Genomic DNA, 27972 nt, shown 5'->3' with positions numbered 1-27972 from the left:
CGAGGTACCTTTTGATAGATGACGGTTGGCATGGTCGATTAACTCCGTCCCCCACATTGGTGACCCGGACGTGATTAGCTCACGCAAGTAACGCCCACTTCGCAATCTCTTAACGGTTACGCCTACTTCGATGGATAGTTCACATTGAACAGTTGACTTGCTATTTGTGAATGCATTATTCATCTCCTGCGCTGTTGCTACTCAGTCTCGTCTCGAACACACAACGTCTACACTCTCAACGCCTGCATACTCTCGAATGCTAATGGCAACACAGGAGCGACTTCTACTGTGATGTTAATACACCTCTCACAATCAGCACTCAAAACTCCGGTGACCTTAATTGCAGCTCTCCCGGTCTTTCACAAGTACAGCAACTAGTGAGATCTGTTCATCGAATTATATCCCTGATAAAATTCTGGTGGGGGAGTACTGTGGCGTAACTACCACTACAATATAACAATTTTATAATTCTTCGATTTTTTTCACTAATATTTATAATATTCTACACTTAAAAAATCTGTATTAAAAAAATTTTGATTAAAAAAACTGGCTTAAAAAGATTGAGTTTAAATTTTATGGTTTATTAAAAAAAAACTATGGCTTAATTAAGCAAATAAAAATAGAAATCAAAAATTTAAATTCATTTCAAGATGATTCATCTTCATACAACATTATACAGATAAATTAGTATTAAATTCTTTCTCCTTATCATTAATAACCATTTGAAGTCGTTTTGGCACAAATTCAACGAAAAACTTGTGTGTATCGAAAGTTGTTTCGTCCCATTTATTATATCTTATTCAATTCGTCAGCTGACTTCTCTCCTGATTTTTTTAAGTTTATTTTTCTTTATCCCCCACAAACTTTTCATGGGACCAATATTAGGAATGATTCTGGCCAGATATTTATTCCAGTATCATTAAGCCATTTTGTGGTTTGTTTTGAAGTTGTGAGAAACTTTCTATGTAAAAAAAAAAATCTTCGGCAATAATTTTTCTGAAGAAAAAGTAGTTTTTAAATTGTAGGTCTTAAATATACAGGATGTTTATAAAGTCCCGGACCCATTTTGATGTTTAATAACTCATAAAATAATAAAGATAGATTAAAATTAATAACATAAATGGTTAGATAGACTCGAAAAGTTTCATGACCCTTGGCAGTTAACTTCCACGTGTGCCCCCTTCGTCGCAAGGAGAATATCAAGTCGATAGTCAATTTCCCTCCAGGTAGCGGCAAGCATGTCGGCATCCACAGAGGCTATTGCGGTTGTAATTCTGGCTTTCAGGTCATCAATGTTCGACGCGATCCTTCTGTAAACATTGTTCTTTATAAATCCCCAAGGAAAAAAGTCCAGCGGCGTTATATCAGTTGATCTGAGTGGCCAAGGAATTGGACCTCCTTGTCCAATCCATCTTCCCGGAAAATGGTCATTCAAAGAACTACGAACGATGATACCCCTATGAGGTGGTGCACCATCTTCTTGCAAAAAGACATGTGGTTAAAGCTCTTTTAGTTGTGGAAATACGAAGTTTTCCAACATGTCTAAGTATACGACTGATGAGACCGTCTTTTCTGTAAAAAAGAAAGGCCCAATGACTCGGTCGTGCATTAGTCCACACCACACATTAACCTTTGGGGAATCCCTTTATATCTCACGGTATTCATGGGGGTTTTCAGATCCCCATATGCGCACATTATGACGATTAACAATGCCAGGCCTATCGTCTGGTTCCAAACCTTAAACAATTTGAACTTTGTATGCATGCAGTCTTAATTTTTGTTTAATAACCTTGTACACCGTCGAAATTTGCATATCCAATTCTCTTGCCTCTAATCTCACAGATCTTCTAGGATTGTCTAAAAATGACTGTCTGACACGCTCAACGTCAAAATCACTTGTGCAGGGACGTCCGGAACGTTTCTTATCTGCGATTATTCCAGTTTCTACAGAATTCTTTTTCCACCGCAAGATACTGCTTTTGGATGGTGGATCTTTTTGGTAAATTCTTCAGCAATTTCTCTGTGTTTGCACTATCGATTTCGTTTCTATGAAACGCCATAAAATCTGTGCTTTCTTTTGTGGTGTATGCATTCTCCTTAATATCCGCTCTAATAAAACATCACATAGAAAAGTACTACATAGAACAAACACATCAAAAGTAAACATAACATTGCAATAGTTGCCAAAAACAAAAGAGAGAAAAATGCAATTAATAATCAGACGATATTTAGACTGGAAAATGAAATTATCGGAAATTAACCACACGCGCAGACGATATTTGAACGTGAAGATATTCAAACTTGAAAAAGAAAATATATGAGTTATTTCCATCAATAAATGCCATAAGTTTGTGTATATCTTCATTATTTTATGAGTTATTAAACATCAAAATCGGTCCGGGAATTTATAAACACCCTATATTTTCTTAACGAGGGAGTTTTTGTGTGAAGCAAGCAGGTGAAGCTTCCTTGCAAATATATATAAATATATTATTGAATTTTATTTTTCTCGATTACTTTCAATAAAAAACATTCGCTTAATTTCTCATAACGAACCGTTAAATGCGCACTTTCTTTTTCTCTATCCTCAGAAACGATCAGAGATCACCATTGATAAAGTCATCTTTTTCTCACCGGCAATTTAACCGCATTTTGAGATATATCTGTAATTACGATTGAATCCGAAATACCCCGTTACATAAATAATCTGATCGTGGCTTACTTGGAGGTGGTGCATCTCTCTGTTCAGTGTACTGTGACAGAAATTAACGCCACAAGAGACAAGGAGAGACTTCCCAAATCGACAAATAATAGCAAGAAAATAAAGAAAGAGAAAACACACCAGAAAGACCAAAAACTCATGAGATCTTTCCCACGTGAAACCCATCACCGTTCTCAAACTCAGCATTTCTCTTTTGATTGTCATCCTTATTTCTTAGAAATCGAATGGATAAGGCGTTCTTTTGATTGAAAGTTCCACACACAAAAAAGAAATGCTTAAATATACTTTTTTTTTGTTTGGAAAAGTTCGTAAAAAAGAGTTTTGAAGAAAGTCGTTGGTGAATTGAAATTCCAAAGATTTCTATTTATAATTTGTCCCACGACTTGATCGAATGATGTGACATCCATTGTTGCTCTGTTGGATTTCTTTAAAATGCGTTGAACTTCTGTTAAACATGTTTTTTTTTCTTTTATCTATTTTTAATTTTTAAACTTCAAAAAAAACCTTAAAACTTTTATCATCATCAACACATAGTCTAAACCTATAGAGTTAAGAGGGAATATCACCCAGTACTTTTCCAAAAATAATCATTTTAAAAAAAAAAGTCAGTTTTTAATGCTTTATTGTGTATGAAACAATGTACTTAACCTAACAATTTAAAATTTAGAAATATTAAAAAGATGAATCCGAGAATTCCAATTTCAAACCAAACGGATAAACTGAATTAAAAAATAAAATAAGATGAGACACCTATACAGCATACCTTTTAAGTATCATGATAATTGTGTTATATGATATTCGATTTAAAAGAACCATGTCTCTGCCTAGTGCGGCAAAATAAAAGGATGAAAAACAAAATCTTAAAAGAAAATGTAGACTTCGACTGCCATTCAAAAAATTATAGTCTTATGAACTGTTTTATTCATTTTAGAACTAATTCCCTGATTGGTCAATTCATTACAAGTTAATTCACTGATTTACCAATTTCCTGATTCGCTACATTTTTTCACTCATGCATTGTTTCTTTAATTCGCTTATTAACACATTAACTATTAGGGTTTGTTTAGGTTACATGGACGAAAGAGGAGAGATGGCCAGAATAAATATCTCCAATATTTTTTAGTGATTCGTCAAAATAAAGCCACATTTTATATTGGTGTACAGAATTGATTTCAATAATCGAAGTAAAGAGTTTTTGCTTTTGTGCTAATTCAGTTTTGATACAGTTTTGTTTCTTACTTTAAATTATTTTGGAAATCAAGTATTTATTATTCCATGTCAGTATCATGACAACCCACATTTTCAAATTATTCAGAACAGTTTTTCTGATGGACAACACCTGGGATATCAGGCAGATAAAATTTTCATGCACAAAGATTTTTTGCTGTACTGTACTGTTATCAAGAGAAAATTCCTGAATAATACGTATCTGAAAACAAATATAATAAATAACTGTAAAAATAAATATTGATGTAAGGAAAGGCGTAAAAATGTCACGAATGAAAAAAGAGTCGCTTATCACTATAATGTTCCACAAAATATTTTCAATATAAAGTTAAAATTATGAACTTCTGAACAAAATAATGTTCTTCAAAGTTATTTTTTGCAAAATCACAGAGACGGCAACTGTAGAATACCATTTATATGGGACAAAAATCTTATCGAATAGAAGATTTGGATTTTTCAAAAAAATTGTCGCTCTTAATTGTTTCAATGTGTATATTTTCGATGTTACTTAAAAAAATTTTAAAAAAAATTAGAAATTAGCACTTTTTATATACACTATTTAAATATACGCTATTAAAAGTTTGACATTTATTAGAAAAATAATGCTTCATAAGTAAAAAGCTCATGTACTGAAACATTTATGACCTTTAGTTCATTTGATCCTTTAAAGAAATTTTCCGTTATATGCATGGATTCCTATAAACCAAATTTTTCCCATTGTTACTATTTCAAATTCGATGTCCGAAATGTTACTCTTCCATATTTGACTTCAATATGCTACTATTGCATATTCGACATCCAATATATCCTTATTAATTTAAATTAAAATGTATTAAGCGTAAAATGAGCATGTAAAGAAGGAAATTATAAAAAATTAAATCTGTTTTTTTTTTGTAATCTCATTTACTTAGACCTTTATAGGGCTATTTTTCCAGTTGTTATTAATTTGATTTATAACATAACTATTTTGGTCAAAAGGTGGGTAGGATTTTCAATATTTTGCCCATTGTAATGAATCAACAATAAACCTGAAATTCTGCGTTTATAACTAATCAAATTTTTAAATTCTGTGTTTTAACCACAAATAAACTCGATGAAAAATGATTAAATAATCAAATACATAATACGCAGGATAAAATAGTTTCCCTGTGTAGGCTTCTCTTCTTGGCCCCATGCAAATCTTTGCTATTACCCACGTTTATGGACACAAAGCCCTTCACTTAAAAATGAATGAAGCTAGTGGTAAGTATACTTAAATAGCCTTCTAGCTCATTTTATTTGAGAAAACTTTATTTTACACAATTTATTTGGTATATTTGAGTAATTTAAATCATTTCGATATATTACATATTTGTAGCTCCTTCGCCAAGTGTAGCGCACAATACAAAATAACTAAGACACTTTTAAATTTTTCTGACCATCATAAACCTTTTTATAATGTTTTTATTCCTTGAATCGTTTGTACATTTACAAGATTAAACTAAAGTTTGACTTTTTAAAGAAGTCTTCGGAAGATCTATTTCGCTATTTCGAAATATTTCTGTTTTCTTTCGCAACCAAATTACAATTTTTAGAAGTTGCGTCACCATGCACCTACCTTCCCCCCTTTCTTCCTGTCGGTCGTCCCTCCATGAATGTCTGATGAGTATTCTATCGAAAATCCAGGAATAAAAAAAGGAAGCAATCGAAAAGGCTTTTTTGTGTCGTCACGCAAATCCTGGGAAATTCTGGAAAAAGTTCTCACTCCACTGTACGTTATCAAATATTTAGCCTTTGATTGCGAAAGGATTTTCATCTCCACCCTACAAGCGCAAGGTCGGTTGGGGAGTTGCCAAAATTGGGACTTCTTCTAGGTTATGTCGGAGACGCTAAAATTGTTATTCTTATCTAAATACAAAAGATAGTTACCTTTATGTTAATGCTCTTAAAATACATTATTATTTAGTTTCCTAAAGCTATTCCCGCGAAGGACGTTTTTCTATTGAAGTTGCATTTACATTAAAAATGAAATCTTATTGAAAGAGTTTTTTTAAGTTTTGAGTCAGTTTGTTCTATTTGAACTAAAAATGTAATGTACAGTAAAACCTGTTTTTGTGCGGTGGATAGGGACCGCATAAAAGAAATCGTACAGAAAAACATTCGAAAATTTTATAAAAACTTACATATAATAAACAACTTTGTACTATATACTACCTAAAAAGTTTTTTATGCGATGGATAGGGACCGTATAAAAAAAGTCGGACTTAGAAAATACATCAATGATTAATGAAATAGATGAGAGAATGCTTTCAATTAAATTAAATAGTTAAATTAAACCTAAAGAAATAGTAAAAATATTTAATTCTTCATTGTACATATACATGGAGAAGTTTTCAAATTATACGTTAAATAGTTTGCTGCTACTCGTCGTAATCCAAAACGCGCATCTTATTGTGATGAATTGGTTGAAAATCGCTTTCGTCGCTTGAAGATAGGATTTGAATGAATTTGTTTTTTGGTACCATGAAGTCAGTGATCAGTTTTTGTGACGACGGTCGACTGGTCAAGAAGACCACGTAATCAGAGTTCGTCCCCAACGTGTATATGTACATTGATAGAAAACATTAAACTGGTGCTAACGCCGCTAAGATTCATATACCGCATAAAAATAAATCACACCAAAAAAATTGCACAAGAATAAAATCGCACAAAACCAATCGCACAAAAACAAAATCGCATAAAAAAGAACCGCACAGAAGCTGGCTTTACTGTATTTAAAAAAGTACTGCCAACTTTTTCCATATTTTTTTACAAAAATAATTGAACTATTTAATCAATTATTATACGGTTATGAAAGACAACTGACTATAAATTGTTTTCAAAACATTTATCCCCAGGGACAAAAAGCTGTCACATGAAAAAAGTGGTGCATGTTAATTTATACTAAGTGGGTATTTTTTTCTCTTGCCTATCACTTTTAAAAAGGAACGTGCTTTATTTTAAATCTGATTATAAAATTTTATATTATAAATATATTAAGAATTATAGTGACCGACCTACCCCCGGAGGAGTTTTCGAATAAGGGTTCGACCAGTCGCCACGTGAGAACGAAACTCTACAAAATTACAGTAAAGTAAAATTAAAACCAATAAATAATGATACACATCAGAAAATATCACAATATCGATGACGTGTAAATTTAAAACAATAAATCAAGTATTTTAAACCATGTAGGTAAGTAAAGAATAAGTGGTTAAATTAACGCAAAATGTGCCCGTTCAAGAACAGATAGTTCAGCATCCCCAATGAGATTTATAAACTTTATAAATATATTAAGGTAAGCATTTTTTCTGCAAAATTAATTCTATGAATGAAACACTTGTACTACCGCTTTTTTGTTTTCTGAAGAAATGTAACCGCTTTTTTAAAGAATGGTTGGTACAAATGGGTTAACAATATATGCAGCCTCATGCTATTTCTTAATTGATTTGTATGCTTATTTTAAACTAATAGTTAGGCTAAAAATATTCTGAAGTTTAATATAAGAATTAAGCTAAATACTTAAGCTGAATTTATTGAACTAGTAAATTAATACAAAAATAATGAAGTACAATTCAGCCACCGTAGAGACAATCGAACTTCGTAGAACGCCTTTCAAAACAATTCAATGCTCTTTCGAGACATCATTGGTGCGAAATTTTTTTTTCTGCGTAATTGTTTCAGTTAAAAGGCGTTCTTACGTAACCGCTTTCTTAACTATTAGACTCATACCATTATTTGTCTTCCTATCGTCTTTGTACGGTGGGTGAACTACACTTATGTAACAATTTAAAAGTTTATTTTTATGTAAAAATAGAATCTTGCATGTAAAAATGGAATCTTGTATGTAAAAATATCTTGTATGTAAAAATAGAATCGACCTAATATTTTTACCGATTAAGTTTTTCCGTAATTAAATTTTTTTTCTAAGCATTAAATTTTTCTTTCTACAATTTATCTATTACTGTAATGGTTTATAAATGGTGGTTTGGAAAATTAATTCGAAAAAATAACTAGCAACAAGAACTGATAACATTATCAATAATAAATAAGTACTATTTACAGTTTCAAATTCTGTTTGATTTTTTTTTACATTCACTTATTTAAATAATTTCTCGTGTGTTTGTAAAATGTAATTATTAATATGTTCTAAAACAACATAAAACCTCTTTAATAATTAAAAAATCATATTTTGATGGTATTGGCTATAAATATTTAGACGAGTTATCAATAAAAACTAATTACTCAGAATTTATCTAAAGCCGATTTTTCATTTCTACCGATATTAAACGATAGCGATAGCCCTCCCATTAAAGAAAAATTTCAAGGTTTAAAAATATGTTTAAATTAAGTTTCCGGTAAATGAACTTGAAAAGGAATTATGTATTCTTATCATGAGTGTTTGCTTCCCGGCATAAGGACTGTTTTTGCAAGAAAACAATTTTACAGACGAAGATAAAAAAAATATTTGCTAAAACTTCTAGGAAGATACCTCGATAAAGCTGCTTTATTCCAAACTTACTCGAGCTAAATTTCGAAACAAAATGGGAATAATAATAACTATGTATTGTACGTTATTATAATTCTTTGGAGTTAAGGAAAATGGAGAAAAATGAGTGCAAAATGGTATTATGAAAAGAATACGAGAGTTATTATTTCCGAATTATTTTCCTCGAAAATAGAACTGTTTCTAATAAAAAAAAAGAAATAATTTTAGGACTTGTACCATTAGAAAAAAATATTTATTCATTTACTCACATAAAAAATACACAAAAAAAGTGTCCAAAAACATGCTTTATTCTCCTCTTGATTAAACTACATTTAGTTCTTCCATAACTCAGGCTTACAAAGTTAAAGTTATGGAAAGTCATTACAATTTAATTACTATCTTTTATATTGTTCGTATAGTTTGTTATATTTTTTTGTATAGTTTTTATATTTCAAATAAAGTATTCAATTTTTCGAGCCACAAAAGATTTTTTATAAACTGAACTTATCAAAATAATCCTTGTCCACCATATGTATGGAAAGAATGTCTACTTTACATATTCATGGGTGGGGGAAATAAACATTTATTGCTTTGACAAGTGAGGTATTGTTTCCAATGTCTATTTTCACGCTAAATTAACTGAGGACAAATTATTTAGAAATTGCTTAAATTTTATGTATTTTAGGTCAGTTTGTTCAATCTATTTTAGCGTCTGTCGCTGTTATCTAGACAGGTGAAGGGACTGAAGAAATATCAAGTTTAATCTCTGTAATCATATGAATGATTATGTTTTAAGTTTCAAGACTTCCGTACATGATAAATTTTACAATTTAAAAATTTTCTTTTTTAAAAATGCCTGATTTTTATTGCTTTGCAAATCATTTCCGCAATTAATTCCAAATTCAGCATCGTGGATCGATGGTGCAATGTAAAAAAAACTGCACTGTGGCTGTAAAGTTTCCAGAAATTATTCGTATCTTACGGAAAAAAACATGTTGACAGAAATTTCCTGCAACAAAACACTATAGCAAGTATCTGTACGAACCAGATAATTTCTGTACGCCGTACTGTCCCAGGTGTGGCCGAAAATTTGGCATGAAGGTAGCTGTATATAAGTTTCTAAACTTTTAAAATAGTATTTTCCATTCTATGTTATGTTCATTATTTTGATAATAATTCCATTTTTTTTTGAGTGATTTTTCATGATTTTTGATGGATTGAAAATCCTCAAAAAAAATTTGAAAGAATCCATGTAGAATTTGTATTTTTTTCCATTGTTAAGATCAGACGTTCCGAAGCGGACCTTCTTGGTGTAAGGCCAACTCCTTGTCCACCATAGAGGCCGGTCGACGTCTGTTTCTATGCATCAAATTATTTGTTGCCACTTTGATACCAAAGTTTTTTATTTTCCAAACTGAAAATGTCAGTGCCCAACAGATACAATCAGTATCAATGGTCACAACCTTAATTTGTTTACAAAAAAAATGCATTTCTTGACGGACTACGATGTAGTTTAACAGAAAATTTCTGTACGGAAGTTACAGAATTAGCATGTTTTTAAACCAGTATTAGTCATAGTACGTTTTAAAATTTTTTTACTATGTTTATTTCTTAAATAATGAAGATTAAAATTTAATGAAATATCTTATTACATCAATTGGATGTTTTGTACTCATTTATTTGTCATAATCTACCCTCTGCACAAGATATGAACACGCCATTGCCGTTACCATCCATACAATTTTTTTTATCACCTGATGCAATTTGTGCAACTGAAATCTTAATCTAAGAAAACCTAGAAGAACAAATTACTTTTCTTTTAAAATATAAACTGGTATAAAGATCAAATTCCATGGTATGATTCTTTTTGTTTTGATAACAAAACCAGCTTGTTTAGAAAGGTAGTAGCGGTTCAGTTCTCATGTAGACCAACAAAGCAATTTTTTTTTAGATTTCAATCACGGGAGCTTTTCCTTCTTCGTTAGGGTAGCCTGCGACAATCAGTCAATTACACGCAGAGATGATTTCTTTATTTTTCTATCCCTCTCCTCCCATGCATTATGTAATTCCACTTTTTTGTTACTTCTGTTATTTTCCCTGCACTTTCTCTGATTCAGACGAGTGTTATTTCATCTTTTCGTATCTTTTCTTTTGAGTACCATATAATCATAGGGTTATATATATATATATATATATATAAATGAAGAAAAGTAACGTCTTAGAATAGAATACTGTGTGACACTTTTGTAGTTTTTTTCTCCAATACATTACACTTGAATAATTTATATATATTTATTAGTATCATAATAAAAAAGATCAATAAAACGTCTAAAATAAATAATAAAATTAAATAAAAGAAATTAAACTGCGTTTTTCTAATGCACTTAAAACGAGAAAATAATTTTGTTTTTGCTTGTGAGATTTAAAAAGGAAAATTAAGGTGCATCACTTTTGAACTAAACTTCTCACATTGAAACTTTGAAAATTCTCCTCAAGTTTTTCAAAGCAAAAAATGTGGTTTAACGACATACACATTTGAAAAATGTGGTTCTTAAATTTTTTTTAATATTATTTCGTTGCTTACTACAATTTAGTTTCTAAGGAGTCCCTTTGCCTTCAGATCAACCGTGGGAGGTTTTCGTGGTTTTCCTCTCCATGTAACGCAAATGCGGATTAGTTCTATCAAGATATCCTCCACGAAGGCAAATTTCTTCCAATACTTGATCCAGGAGTTCCCTCGTCTTCTAGATTGGGTTCAGAATTTTAAAGATACGATTCTGAGCATTGGTTGTCGTAAACTTAAAATTGAATTGGCTGTTCAACGATATTTATAGAAAAAAATCCAATCCTTTTTTTAGTTTTTTGTTTGTTATTTTGTTCATATAGAGTTTATGAATATCATTTTAGTCATTTGTCTAAGTGGTGTCAATTTGGAATTTATATCAGGAAGAACAATAAAGTTGGAAAAGGGAATATATGAAGACTCATATGGAGACTGGCTAATATTAGTGTTATCTTCTCATTTCTTTTGAAAGGATAGACGTTTCGCTGGAGAATAATTGTCTTTTCGGGATAAATTTTGCTTATAGTGGCCAGAAAATGATTGAAACTTGTAGTATTCTTAATCACTGAGCTGCAGTTTTTATTTTATCCCTCTAGCTATTTGGAAAGGGATCGAAACTTTTATTGGTGATATATTCCACTATGCAATAAAAATGTTATAAATTATACATTTAACGATAAAGAGAATATAGATCCTTTTATTGGCTTCACAGTTAAAAAAATTGACATTTCACAGTTAAAAAGATTGAACTTTTTCAGGAACTGTCTAGATACCCTTATAAAGTTAACAATTGCCATTTTTTATTCAAATCAATTTTTAACTGACATAAATGATACTGGGTTTTTAGATTCAATGAGAATGACTAAAAGATATTCGAAGCCATAAAAAAGGCGATTATATCAAGTCAAGAATTCATCAAGTTTTTCACGTAAGAATTTTTATTATAAAATCTCAGAAGCATATATAATATCAAACATTAAATAAAGATAAAACAAATGACGTTAAAAGTTAAGCATGAAATATATGTAAAAAAAGTGCAAATAATGTCACAAATTAATATCTTTTATGCACATTGTTTTAACTTTATTCCTATAAAACACAGGCATGACCTTCCTATATTTTAATATGAAAATACTTTGGTAGGATTACTAAGCGAATCACATCTGTTAAAATGGATCTTTATTTTACAACAAGAATATTTGGGGCATTTTCATACTGTAAATGCTATTCTTACATAAGTATTTCAGACGTTAAATAAATATAAATAAATAAATTCCTTAAAACTGATAAATTCGTTATTCCGTGCTATTCAACCTTTCAATTTTATTCTTTCTTTCCTTATTAAATGAATCATTTTCAATAATTCATTTGTACCTTACTAACCTTGCCATCATTATATGCTCTGATTGATTTGCCAGACAAAAGGAATTATTAATGTAAAAATCGAATCATATGGAAGGGCGAATGTAAAATGGAAACTGAAACCATAAATCTCATCGAACATTTAATAACATACGCTCTGTTGAACATCATATACGTATACTTTCATATTTTAAGTAACTATAAAATATACTGCACTTCAACTTATTAAGTTTGTTGGGGTGTAACAGATAAAAAAGAATTTGTTTTTTATTATTTTAATAGGTATTGATACTTTTTTGAGATTCAAAAATATATAACTGAACTGTAAAAAAAATATTACAAATAAAATTCTAAAATTAAATTAATAAGAAAATTTTATTAATTATTATTGAAAATTTAATTCATAAGAGTTATTGGATAAGAGAAACTATGCCATGGCATTTTAGATAAATTCGCTTTTAAAAATATGCATGATAACTTATTTTAACTATAGCTTTCAGATTTAGTTAAAACTTGGTGGTTTAATGCAAGATATGTTGAATTTTTATTTATCATACTCATTCTCGTTGTTCATTTTTTTAGTTAAACTGATTTTTTACGAGTTAATTGTTATCGTTTTGTAAGTTTAATGTAGTAATTATTCGTCTCTACGTTATTTCATTATTGCATATGAAATTTGTTGTTACAGTTAGCTTTTCGTTATAATAAAATACAAAATTTTAAGTTTAAAATTACAAGAAAAGAAACTAAATAATGAAATAGACATTTTTACTTTTTTAAGTTTGTACTACCATTTAAATTTGAAATACATATCTTTAGAGTACACTGCTTTTTCCTACAGACTGTAGACTAAATTACCTAGCACTGTGTTTTATCTAAAATAGATGTGTATTGGACAGGAATATTTAAGCAACTGGATTCCAGTTCGTAACAACTTCTAGCAAGAGATTAATAATATGAAGTGCAATATTGATAACATTGAATGTTTATTTTAATAGTAAATTTTCAGGGAAATAAGCGGATATGATAAATATGTGGTCAAGAAAAGCACATTCTCTTAAAGTGCGTGGAAGGATTTTAAAAATAGTGCAAATACTTTTCCTTTGTTTGGAAGTAGACAATTTTGCCTGTAGTCTTGTACATATTGCATTTTAAAGACAGGTTAAAATTGTGAGAAAGAAACGATATTCGGAACTTTGCTTTTTTGTAATGATACCCGAAATAAATATAAATGCCTTATATTTAAACTTCTTTCATACTTCTTTCGTTCGAACAAACAGAAGGAAATATATTTCTCGAAAAAAAATTGTCGTGATAGCAGAAGGTTACTAATTTTTAACTCGTTAAAAATATATGATTTAATTTTAACGGTGACTTTGAAACTTGTCATAATAGTAAACTGTATTCGTACTCGTTATATCAAGCTTTTACTGCATTTAAATTTTTGTGATATAAAAGTGCTTTAATACTATATTGTGCATATTTTTATGCTAATTACATTAATTAATTATTTAATATTTTGGCATTTATGTAATATATCCCATGTATCCTAAGAAAAATTTCCTAGATATAATGTGAGAAAATTTAAAAAAGGTGCTTTGGTAGTAGCTCAGATTTAAGAGATTTTCAGCAACCTCAAGTTTGAAAAACTTTTTCGAAGTAAAGAAAATATTTTATGGGATGCGATTGGATAGTTCTAAGCAGATTAAGACATTCCTCACATTTATAATGACTATGAGCAGTTATACACCTATCTAAACAATGGGTATGCATTACAAAAAAATACAAACTTAGCCAATTTTCAGCTGTTTCTTTGTTATGTTCTTTTGTTTTATTTAATTTTTGTATCTGTGTGTGATTGTGGGGAAAAAGATAGAATATGTTCCGGCAAGAGAAATGTTCTTTTGGCAAAGTACAAACATAGTACCAAATTGATGACATATATGATTGATTCAAGTATTAAGGCTGTACCTGCCAGACAATTTAATCATATTTCATTTTACAATATCTTAATAAAATTTTAAGCATATATTCAAGAGGCGTTGTAGTAATGACCATCTTGTCCAATGCTTATAATTTATGAGCATCTCCATGGAGTTTTTTTCGGGAAACATTTCATGGACAAGTTCAGTCACAAATAAAAAAAATGCTATCAGCTTCCAGCGCATTTTGTGCAAATCTTCACGTCAAATTGAAAGAAATTTAAATATCTATAGCACAATAGTGTGAGCAATGAAGGTTTACACAATGCAAAAGAGTATCATTCTTTGAATACTGAGTGATTTCAAGCCGTCTGAGTTGCATTCTATGCATATCTATGTCCATTGTTGAGGACGAACAGAATTGGTGCGGGTATAGAAAGTTTGTTTCGAAGCAAATGCGTCTTCTTTGATTTACACACAACTATGCGTGCATAAATTTCCTTTTCAATGCTCCATAGTTTTTTTTTGTTCTCGATTGTCACGTTATGATTCGATATAGATTACAGAAAAAGTAACTTTTCATCCGAAAAAAAAAAGAAAAAAAAGTTCGAACAAAGGATTCACAGTGACAACCTTAATTCAAGACTCTTTTTCTTTATTATCTTTTGAATAATCAATGAACTGTTTCATAAAATAGTGCAAAAGCTGATATTTTACTTAAGCTAATGGATAATTCTTGTCTCGCATTTTCTTTAAATGAATTAAATATCATTTTAAGTAGCTTTAAATGGGTCATAAATTGATTTTAGAAAATGATTTCAATAAAGGTTACATCTAGCTAAATTAAATTATCGACAATTTTTATTCTTTAAAAATATAATACTCATATTTTGTTTCGTAAATGTCATAGCAATTAATAGAGGATATAAACAAACTTATGACATTATTTTTTTTTAATTTGAAAATTGCAGGAATAAAATAATCAGGATGGGAGCATAATGCGATTCTAATAGCCGGTGCTTTTATGTTTATTTATCATTTCTGAGCTGATTATTCCTCACACTTTAGACAGAATTAGACCGAATTTTATACGTTAAAAGGATAATACTCCTTCATATTTTGTTATTTAAATGTCTTTGCGTTTAGTAATGAATATAAGCAAACTTATGCCACTAGTTTTGTTTTTTAATGTGTGAAAATTGAAGGAATAACACAAACTAGTGGGCTGCGCCCCCTGCCCACTAACGCTCGCCAATCCCCAAAAATTGCTACGCAATCTTGTATAGTTTGCTTCGCAAATCAAGCTCGCTTCGCTCACTACTAACTTATGTACATTGCAAATGCACAAAATTCTAAGAATCCAAAACAATCATTCAAATCCATATAACAACTTTTTTTTAAAAAAAATTACATCTTTTTAGTAAATACTAAGTCATTAAAATAAATTTGAATTCAAATAAAGGACATGTAATTCGTTAAACCTATTAGAAATGTGCTATAGTATAAAATCTTAGGATAAAATTTCTAAAACTGATATCTCTTTAAAAAGGTTAAAATTTTGGCTATAATTAAGTCTATTAAAAATTGAAATAAGTGAATTGCAATGGAAAAATCTGCATAAATAAATAAATTCTAGTAAAACAAATAAATTCGTGATATAAATCAAAAATCGTCAAATAAATTTGTAATGTCGTAATTCGTCATGCCTCGTGAAAAAAAGCGCTTTCGACAAAATACTAAAATAAAGATCTATCGACAAAGACTACTCACTTCTGCCTAGCTTATGCTCTCTCTGGTTATTTCAGTTTCCGTTTTTAAAAGCTCTAAGTGTCGAGCCATCTCAGCTAGATTTGGCATGTGACATTTTTAGCGGCAATCATTGGTCGATTTTCTAGCGTTGCCATTCGAGGAGTTGTAATGAGACTTTTATTGTCGCCGTGTACGAGAAATATATATATAGATGGCACAAAGATAAGAGTATAACAGAGATGCCAACTTGATCCGGACAGCAAATAAATATTTTAAAGTGGTAGTTTATCAATTGTGATTCTTGCTTTAATAAATTCAATTTAATAGATTTTTATCCACCACTATTTCTAAATAATTCGTAGGCTTATATAATTCACCACTTTATAGCAGTTATATCATGCTATACATTTTAAAAAGCAAGCAAAAATAGTCAAATATTTGCAAAATTCAGTTTGGAGTTATTTACCGTTTTTTTTCCGTGTCCGGAGCGATTGGCATCTCTGGTATAACTTTTTTTTTTAAATGCAATCCTAATAGATGGTGCTTTTTCGTTTATTAGTTTATTGCTTCATTACTGAGCAGTTTATTCCTCACTTATTAAATGGAATTAGACTGAATTAATTTTGTTAAAAAGATAATACTCAATTATATTTTGTTTTGTAAATTACTTATAGCGGAAAAAAAAACAGACCTACGACATTAATTTTTTAAAGCGTTAAAATTGTGGGAATAAGCTAAGTATTTTTTTAACGCGATCCTAATAGACGGTGGATTTGGGTTTATTATTTCACTACTGAACTGTTCATTCTTCAGACATTTTACAGAATCAGGAATTTTTGATAAAATAAAATTTGTTACAAGAATCCTTTTACTGAATTTTGATCAAAAACAAAATTTTTTAAAAAAAAAAGAAAAACTTAAAAATTGTAGTAATTTGAAATTCGTATTTTGCGCACAACTATGATAAACGTATTTAAAGTTCGTGAAATAAATATCTTTGAACATTTACTCATATTCCCTAAATTTTGTATTTTTTAGTTATTTTTTAAGATGTATCATAGCAAAGTAGGTGGTTTGGCTTATAACATATGATGAATCGTAAGAATGGCTAAAAATATAATAATTGTTAAAAGTCAATTCTGAAAGTTTCGTTTACATGTCAAAGTTACTCAATTTGGAGCTGGTCTCAAAAAAACTATTTTATAGAATACTCAAAGCGTATTTTATTTCTCTCAATTTATTACTCTCAAAAACTGTTTTTTTTTTCGGTGCGCATTTTCTCAGGAATAAAAGTAAAGACAAAAAGCCTATTATTTATCTGTAATAATATTTAATAAGATAGTAAATAATTTCAATTAATATAAGATACTAGGCTAAATACCCGTTCTTTGTACGCGGAGAATAAAAAGAATACTACGTAATCGTGCGCAAAACTGAAAGGCGTTTACCGACTCAATTAATAAAGCTGAGATTAATTTTGATTTTTTTTAAAAATTTATTATTTGTTTCCCATTATTTACTTAATCGAATTAAGCAAGACACGTTTTTTGAGAGTTCATCACATTAGATTAGTGATTAAGTGACGTCTTTTTTGGCACGATGATATTACTCGCGGTGATTCATGATTGTCAAAATTTTCCACTATCAAGTAATTTCTCCGGTACATACCCCTTTCAAAGGGTCGTAAGATACTTATTTTTCCAGTATTGGGATTAAAACTACTCAGTATAAGAGCAGTTTTAATGATTACCAAATATATCAAAAATACTTCATACCAATATTAGTATATTTAGTCCTTATTACATAACTTTTCAGTACTTGAGTTTTAAGCGAAATACATTTATGAGTGGTAGCAAACTTAAGCAAAAATTTCAAAAACGAATACAATTCATATAAGACTTTGATAAGGAATTTAGAGCATTAACATTCATCTGTCTGATTTTCAATGTACTGCTTAAAATATTTCTACTGGGTGGAAAGTAGAGGTAGAAAAAAGTTTTTTTTTTAATTCTAATTCATTAACATACTAATACAGTATCTTTCCTACCACAGGAAAAAATTTCTGAAAATCCACTGTAGAATTCTTATTAAAACTTCACCAATTACCATAATGCAGTAGTACATATTACCAAAATTAACTTAGCGTCATCCGCGCATGACGATTTTCTACGGTTCTTTTAAACGAATAGTTATTTTTACTCAATGAGTTTTTTCTTTAGCACATAGCTTATTTCTTTTATTTTAATATGAATCTATTAACTAAATAAAATACCATTGGCATCAATAATAGTATTGCGATTTCTTATGTTTCTCTTATACGAATTAACATTACTTTTCTATTGATTGATTTTCCCTTTCAATATGTAACTAATTTTTTTAATTTCCGTTTTCATTGATTTTAAATTATTTACTTTTATATAAATATGTTTCAAAAGAATTACTATAAATAAAGTAAACACGTTCAAACAACTTTAGGAATACAAATTAGGTGACATAGTCCCCCTTGCTACCATGTTAACGTTGTTTATTGAATTTATATGACATAGCGAATAAAAAATAATTAATTCTTAAAGTAAGAACAATCAACTCTTTTTTATCAAATACAGCTATAAGCTAGAAAATATCCCTTATGTAACTGTCAAAATATTTGATAAAACAGAATTATATGTAGTTTAATATAAAATCAGAAAATTCCATTTCGTTTTCTGTTCATTTCGTTCGAATGGCTCATGGTAGAATGTTCTAATGTCGACAGTGACTTACCCCGTGCTTCGAACTATCAGTATTCCAAATTTCTTTGCTCTCAGTCCGATGGTTTGGGAGTCTGTAAAGTACAAACAGACATTCATTTATTAGATTTACACTTTTAAAATTTTAAGTTTAACTAATAACAACTATCTGTATCAGGGAAAGTTCTTCATGTTGTATATTTTGTTGACTAATAATTAAAATTATTATCTCATTTTATTACATTCAGCGTGCATTTTTGAACTTCAGGTTATAAAAGTATTTTATATTGTTAAAATTTAGAACAGCCTTTCTTCATACCGATAATGAAAATTCCAACTATTGTATTTAATAAAGCTGTGATTAAAAAGTACTTACTCAGGCAAAAGTATAAAAGGAAATAATTCACGAACGTGAATTATTCAAAGCTTCTTTGGTAACATTCTTGAAGAAGCAGTAATTCCATCATACATTAACTCTCTAACATATGTTAAGCCATATTTTCTTAACACATAAACAAAATTCTTTCCAAATGTTTAAGCTTGCTTATTATTTTTTTGCAATGCGCCGTGAAACAAAATTCCAATAAACACTATTTTAAAGATTTCGTCATCTAAACTGATCGATTTATTGTTTGTTATGCAATGGTCTTGAAGTATGTACATACTTTCCCAATCACGTCGAAGTATTACTCATAGGAGGTCATGTTGATAAAGTATAAGATTTTAAGCCCCAAAATGGACACAAGCTGCCATTCTTAGATCTTCTAAGGCTATTTGTGTAATACAACGTAAACAATTTTCAACTTTCCGCCGATTTAGAGAAACATAATTAGCTATTGCAGTAGAGAAATTCTGAGATTTTTGCTCTTGGCGATAAAAATATGGGTGTTGAAGACAATCCACAGGCGGAGTGTTGCCGGGAACGGTAGAACTTAGATGAACGCTTGCCTAAAAAATTGCAAAGAATTCCTCCTTTTAAAAAGTTTGTTCCAAAACCTTACTCAAGAATAAATATACCTTAAGTATCAAATAAATTTAAAACTCCATTGTAAGCATTTATAATTGTTTTTTTCGTAATTTGTACTAACTAAAAGTAAAGGTTTGGTTGTGCATTGTTGAATTGTTTATTTTTAACAATGTTAAATTATATTGCTAAATTCTGTAGTTTTCAACTTATAAGATCATATTAGTTATAGTTATTTTGAAATTTATAGTTGTAGAAACTCGTTCCAGTACCCTAAAGCAAAAAAAAATATAACACAATGCGAAAAATAAATAAATATATAATAAAGCCTCATTCCTTCTCAAGGCCTGATTTATTTTATTTTCTTAACTCATTTTTACAAATTTTTATTTATTTATTTTCATTATTGAAAGCATTATTTTTAACTATTTTTGGAAGTATAAAACATAATTTAACTGTATTTCTGTATTTCTATGCTATCTTGAAGATATAATAAGAAATCTAAAAACATGAAAATTAGAACTAGATAACTAAACTGAAATCAGTTACTCCTTTTATATACCACGGATTTAAAAAAAAAAAGAAACTTGCCTATTTTTATATTTTCTTTATTTATGTCGACAAATTAGTGTAACTGAAGGGAACAAGTTTTATCAATTAATTTGATTGAAAAAATGTAATATTTTTGATCTTTTTAGGTATAAACGTGTTACGATAACAACTGTATTTCTCAAAACAAACAATAGTACATACCCTATTCAAAGAATAATATTTCGGTTAAAATAAATTTAGAATTTTTTCCCCATGATTGACATATTCTTCAAGATTTTATTTTTAATTTTTTGCTTTAAATTTATTATTTTTTATGGTAAAAATTATTTTTAACATTCTGTTTGAAGTCAAATGTTTGACAATTGGATCACAAATATTTGTTTGTATTCCCTTCAAAGTACAGAAAACACGCTTTCATGTTATCTTTTTCACTTTTTTAAAATTTGAATTTATGTTCTCATTGGTGAAAAATTTGAACACATTTTATTGAAAAGAAAAGGGGAGGCAAGAAAGTTTTAAGTAATTATTTTATAAATTTCAGATTTTTAAATTATCTAGCTTGGTTTTTATACATAGATAAAAATAATTAAGGCTCTTTTGAAATATGTTGACTCAATCTGTTTTCAACTTTGATAAGCATTTTTGCCTTTTTATATATATAATCTTGACAAATAGTTAAGACATCAGAAGTAACAGTTTCTTTCTCACTCTCACTAAATGACTGTTAACAAAAAATACAATTTTGGCTCTACTACTCAAATGCAACAGCTTTCTTGCGAATCAGGTTGATTAAATTTCACTTGATCGTCAATTCTTGAAATTGCCACCTTTTTCTAAATCCGGTGTCAAAGAGTGTTTTCTTCACTGGCAATTAAATATACAACAACAGCAATTAAGAAGCCTTTCGGCGTCTTTGCGAATCCACAATTGAGACAAGCGTCAATGTCAGTGATGTTTGATTACTTTTCCCGGTTGTTCCAATCTAGGTGTAAGCGTCTCCAGTTGTTTTGAAGACACAGATTCCTTTTTGTTTGTGATAAAACAGGGTAACGCCTTAGTTCATCGTGGGTATATAGTTTTTCTCTACCACAATGCATTAGAAGTACAATTCATTTTGGGCACAATTGGAAACGTTGTACAAAAAAAAAATTTTTTTTTCCAATGAAAAGTGTATTTAGAATACTTTTTATGTGATTTCATATGGAAAACTTCACTTATAGAACTTTACTTAAACGCGATTTTCTCCATTAATAAAATTTTATCTTATTCAATTTAATTGGCAAAAACAACAACAATTAATGCCTAAGCTTGAGCACGGATTTTACATTTCTATATTAAACTATATGTAATCACCAAATCTAAGAATATACCTGACTAGTTTAAATAAGAAATTTTGTGTATTCTATCATAAAACATAAGAGAATAGTTCATTTACCTCATTAGATCCCATTTTATAATTAAAATTTTTCAAAAGGAATTACTAAATTTTTCAAAATTGCAGACATTTTCTAAGTCTTTCAGCAGATAGTAAATGAAGATCATGCAATAAGTTTTTCCTTACAAACAATATCTTTCATGGAAATATTTTTGAAAAAACCGCGCTGAATTAGGTTTTGTGATAATCTTGTGCATTTGATTTATTGTAAGGGAAATTTATTTGAGCAATGGATTTCCTTTTGATATCTTTAAATAAAATAAAAAATGCTTTTTTATAATTCTCACATTCTTAATATTTTTATAGACATAAATTGTGTATTCAATTTGATGCAACACACCCTGTTCAAATTAATATTTTTAGCTCTAATCAAAGAATTGAATTAACGAATCGCCAAAGAATTGAATTAATCTGGGATATTCTGAATTCGATTGTCACTCGATGAAGTGGGAGACTATTTTTAGTGATATTGCTTAATTAAAGAATCACCATATTTGAACTTGACTCTATTAAATCAACCTATTTTTAGCGTTAAACAAATTTGCATATTTCTAATACTGTAATTACGCTTAATACTTTGTAATATACTTCGAAAAAATATAAAATTTTAATTACACTTTTTAAATTAGAAGTGTACTGAAATTACTAATTTTTCCAAAATTGATATCACCTTTTCATTAACATGTCCTCTTAATGAATTATACTTAAACCTTTTCAGATTTTAATGATATTAAGCGTTTATGAGTTCATTAATAAAAAAAAAATGCTTGAAAATATAATTATTTGTTATGAGATCGCTTAAAATGAGTATGCATAGTTCTCCAGATTTTTTTTATAGTTTAAAACATGTAAAACTTCTCCAGTGGTTAAAGACATTATAGTCCAAAATAACGCGTACATTCTAAAAGTTAACCATAGATTATAATTATTTATCATCATAAATAATTTCGATTTTCTCAATGGGCAACAATTTATAAACAGTTTTCATAACCTAAATTTCGAAGCTTTTATTATGGACTATTGCATTTAAATTTTAATTACCTGAACTAAAAATTGCTTTAAAGTGCAAATAAAATATATATAAGTAAGATAAAAGTTTAAACTGGAAGCATTTCATTATCGAAAAATCATATCAGTTCTCGTTTTAAAAGCGCAGAAGCAGCTTCAAAATACTGACGTAAACAGTAAAAATTTTATGAACTTTGTCCATTTTTAAAACGTTGTTGATCATTAGAGTCATCTATTTCTTAAAAGTATGCGCCAGACTGCGTGTCTTCAGTTTTCTCTTCATCCAAAAAGAAAGAATCTCTTCATTACTTTGCGCAGTCGTTTCGAAAATATGTTGCTTACGTGCACCAGATGTGAATTTGGCTGTTAACACAGGAAGGCAAGAAACAGTCATCGACCCTTCTAAATATACGGAAAAGTAAATAAAAGTCTATCCTATGTCCCTCCTAAAGTATAAACGAAGTTTGTTTAATGTTTAAAGACGTATACTTGATTTTATACCTTTGGAGTAATCATCACAATGGTGCGATAGATGTATTGAAAGAATCAATTTTACATGTAGTACATTTTTTTCTCCTATCGGGTCTCATTAACTTTAAAGTCTTTATAAAAAAAATCTTTATAACTGAATTAATATATAAACAAAAATGTAGATTTTCAGACCTTAAGAATTGATACTAACCCTCATAATCAATGAGAAACATAGAATAATTTTTATCATTATTACGATTAATATTATTAACACGGACGACTAAGGTATTATTTCTTATGATACAACTCTCGTGTACGACGCTAAAAAATTCCGATGCAATTCCTAAAAAATTCTGTTACACTAAAAAATTACGGAGAAAATTATAGTATAAAGTACCAGCTACTTTGGGTACATCAACCGTAAAATCCATTTAGTGCAAAATTTTATACCTTACTTTTTACAGTAATATTTATTAAATTAGAGTGATTCAGTAATTTTACAGAAATATTACTGTAAAAATTACGGTGTATCAGATTTTCTTGCTTCTTAACATGTTCCCGTAATTTCAAGCAAATACACGAATTTCAAGCTTCCAAACCTGCTTTATTTTCCCATTTAAAAAGCAATAACTTACTTTTAATACTTTTGTTTTGAGGTATATTTTATTTTTCACGTGATAAATTGTATCTTTGTAATGTATTGTAAACAGCTTTTATGGTTAACGTTACTGACTATGTGATCCAAGATAAACCGAAATGTTTCTGTTTGTACAATTTCTTGCAAATAATAATAAATGTTTTTATGAAGAAAAAAATGTCGGAATTCAGAAAAATAGGAAAGCAAATATTTTCTGTCGCGCGAACATTAGTACATACTTTTCAATTTTCTCTTATGTCCCAAATCATAGATGGTGATTACTATTCTTTTAAAAAAAAACTTTATAAAAAATTTCAATCCATCAGTGTGAACAAGGCAGTCCATCATCCCGTAACAGGTAAAAGATGGTTCAACTTTCATTTTCGTAACATTCCATCAGAAAATTCGCACTTGGCATATCTTCACTAGGTGAGCACTTTTCTCCGGAAAAGAATGCAAAATGTCAGGTTTATATCATTCGTACACCTTTTGTTCTATTTGGCGGGATCCGGATGTGGAGGAGATCAGCTGCTTGTGTCAGAACAGCTGCCTACCCCTTCTTCCTTGTCACCTGGCTTACTCCCACATTCGGTCTCCGGGTCACAACATAGTTCTCCTATTTGGGATACCTAAGTGTTTCGCTTTTTGTTTGAAGAATACATTTTAATTGTTAGAATATACGGAAAAAACAATCGTGATAAAATTACTGTACTATATGGTAATATCATTTCTAGTAAAAAAATTTAAAAATAAAAAACACCTAATTTATGCTAATAGAACTAAAGTATACGGTATTTAAGCATCTCGTTTAGTAATTGTTTCCTTCATACTGTAACGGTTTACCGGAAATTCCGGTTTTCAAAATTACAGTTCTTATTACCACATTTTTAGTACAAAAATACCAAAAAGAATAGTAACTTTAACCGAATATATAATTTTTATGCCATGTTATTATAATAAAATTACCAAATTGTACCACTTTTACCAAATTTTAAAACGTATTTTAAAATATTTTATTGTCAATTTTAACAAATTTATTACCAAAGCTCTTTGGTAAAAATTACCGTGCTGTTTATGTTGCTCCCATAGAGTCACAAACACTGTAAATTCTTACCATGTTCTGGTAGTTTTGACAATGCTACTTTTTCTTAGTGTAGTAAGTTCAGAAATATACTTTTCTATTGCATTAAATTAAAACGTTAAAATTTTATGCAATGGAAAAGTATTAAAAATATTTTAAAAGTGCTAGGTAAATAAAAATACTTTTAAATTTAAGTTAATAAAGTTTTAGTTTAATAGCTTAAAATATAAGTTATATTTGGTTATCATTACTTATACTTTAAATTATATGTTGCTGTTAAAATAATATATAATTTCAAGTTATTTGAGCATTTTTTAATTTTGTTGTTCATTTATTTAATAAAAATATGCATACTTTAAAGTTAATTTGACTCACAAGACTAATTTTGCATATTGATTATTTGAAAGCGGTGTCAAAACGAATTGCAATATACGATGAGTTCGAATAGCTACTTTCTGGAGATAGGAGAGTGATTGCGAGGAGGGAGTGGTTGACTCTTAGCAATTTCGTGTTTTGTACGAAGAAAAGGTAAACAATGACAAACGAGAAGAATATTATCTACGTTTTTGGTAATAGTAAGTAAACAGGACAAGGAATTATGTGCCCTAGTAGCTTGGTGTCTGAATTTTATATTTTTGAAAGTTGTTTTAGCTATAATTGCATGCGATTTTCCAGACATATTTAACTAATATATACTATATACCAGGTGTATATATATATATATATATATATATATATATATATATATATATATATATATATATATATATATATATATATATATATATATATATATATATATATATATATATATATATATATATATATATATATATATATATATATATATATATATATATATATATATATATATATATATATATATATATATATATATATATATATATATATATATATATATATATATATATATATANCGCCCAGGTTTTCATGGTTTCTCGCCCAGGAACAATGTTTTCATGGGGCACATTAGGGCCCATAATACTCATAGAACAATCCCTGAGGTCTTTAAGTTACTTGAACATAGTTGCAGACCAGGTTCACCCATTCATGGCAACAGTTTTTCCTGCGGGGGATGGTGTTTACCAACAGGATAATGCACCATGTCAAGGGTCGAATCGTCATGGATTGGTTCGAGGAACATTCCAGTGACTTTCAAGTCATGTCTTGACCCCAAATTCACCCGACCTTAATCCAATAGAGCATTTGTGGTCCTACTTGGAAAACCAAATTCGTGCTGCCACGCTACCCTCTCGCAATGTGAGGGAATTGCAGGACCAGTTGGTGAGCGCTTGGTACCAGATACCCCAGACTACCTATCAGCACCTTGCGGAATCAATGCCCTGGCGGGTGCTAGCAGTTTTGAGGGCTAAAGGTGGTCCTACATGTTATTAGCAGGGTGGTCATAATCTTCTCTTCGGTATAAATATCAGTGTCTATTTTTAAAAATTATCCAGCTTTTTAAAAATTATTTATAATCTGACATCGAAATGATTGTTTAATTTTAAGGTTAAGGTTGTTAAGTTTTCAAACCGAAAATATTTATATGAGTTCTTTAAAAAAATCACTAAATCTCAGAAACACGTCATTTTTGGATTTAACCTTATTATAAAACTATGTTTAATTTTCTTAAACAACTTATATTTATAAACTATTTGAATTATAAGTCAAATTGATTAGAGTTTCTTAAAAGAGCATAATCGTTTTAAATTTGATAGTATAAAAATTTTCTGATGTGTAATATATATTTGAGTAATTTAATTCCTGACTTTTAATGTGAAATGAATTAAATTATAGCAATTTATCTCAAAAGTGAAAGCTTACCATTAAGAAATCATCGCGCATGAGAATTCAAGCATTAGTACAATAGTTATTCACGCATTTTAATTTTTTATATAAAATGTATTAATGCACAAATCGTTAAACATTCTGCGTAAAATAAAAATATTTCGACTTTTGTTTATTTTCAATTTAAATATATTTGTCAACTTCCGAAAATTTTTTAAGTATTTAATTACAAACAAATTCGCGAATATTTTCACGGACCAAAATTTTATCGAACTTTTTCACTTCATTGCACTCATTTTTGCACACTAAATTAGCCCTATCTTTCACGTGCTTACTTGAAATTGCAATTTCATTCCTGGGTTAAATAAAATTGCGAAATAAGAAGGAACAGAGGGGGGAGCTTTTTTTTAGTAACCGACTAAAATACAGCAGCGTATCGGAAACGCTTCAAGCACAATTTTTTTTAAAAAAATATCAAGCAATGAAATAATGCTATTAATTCTCTTACACACATTTAAATGTGAAATTAAAAAAATTATTTTGCAGCATAGGTTATAATTTTTTAATATTTCCTATGGAAGTATTGTCAATACATACAGTGCACAAAATATAAAACTCACCACCCTGAATAACTTTTGATTTAACGATCGGATCTTCACGTTCTCAGATTCAATCTTAATGGTTCAAATATGTTAATTAATTTAACGTTAATTTAAGTTACGGAATAGACAAAAAAAAGTAATTTCTCTGGAATAGGCGTACCTATTTTTTTTTTATTTATTTTTTTTTTTTTTTTTTTGGATTCGGATGATCTTTANTACTTTTTTTTTTTTTTTTTTTTTGATGGATTCGGATTTCTGACCCCCAAAATATAGTGGATAGCCGCAATCTGGGAAATATGGTCCGATAGTTTGGTCAAGAAAGCGGTTCAAAATTTTAACCCCCAATCTTAATTTTATTTATTTGCTTATTTCCCCATACCTAGAAAACATTTTAAGCAAATTGAAAAAGTTTTTGCCCACAATTATAAAATTCATTTATCTAAAATTAATTCCATGTTAAAAAATAACTTTTAGTAAAGATTTAAATGTTTTTTTATTATTTTGCTTTGAATTGTAAGGTATAAAAATTTTTACATAAGCTTAAAGAATTTAATTTTGCTTGGCAAAATATGAAATTTGAGGAAAATCGGTAGAATTGTTTCCGAGAAATCAGATTTTAAGTATGCGACATT

The 27972-nt window shown here is 29.1% G+C and overlaps 1 protein-coding gene and 1 long non-coding RNA gene across 8 annotated transcripts in view; one reads left to right on the top strand and one right to left on the bottom strand.

Annotated features, from left to right (window-relative positions):
- Positions 1–27972, top strand: part of LOC107438011 (delta-like protein B) — a 168261-nt gene that overhangs the window by 76475 nt on the left and 63814 nt on the right. The window lies entirely within an intron of this gene.
- The window catches only part of LOC122269130 (uncharacterized), a 92001-nt gene that overhangs the window by 51629 nt on the left and 12400 nt on the right, over positions 1–27972 (bottom strand). Inside the window, exon 2 of the long non-coding RNA XR_006224994.2 lies at positions 18816–18876. This is a non-coding gene — a long non-coding RNA (uncharacterized lncRNA). The remainder of the gene's footprint in view (positions 1–18815; positions 18877–27972) is intronic.

Source organism: Parasteatoda tepidariorum, chromosome 1 (genome assembly GCF_043381705.1).
Source record: "Parasteatoda tepidariorum isolate YZ-2023 chromosome 1, CAS_Ptep_4.0, whole genome shotgun sequence".
Classification (NCBI taxonomy): Eukaryota; Metazoa; Arthropoda; class Arachnida; order Araneae; family Theridiidae; genus Parasteatoda; species Parasteatoda tepidariorum.
Note: the sequence above shows the minus strand (reverse complement) of the source record. Positions and strands in the feature narration are given on the sequence as shown.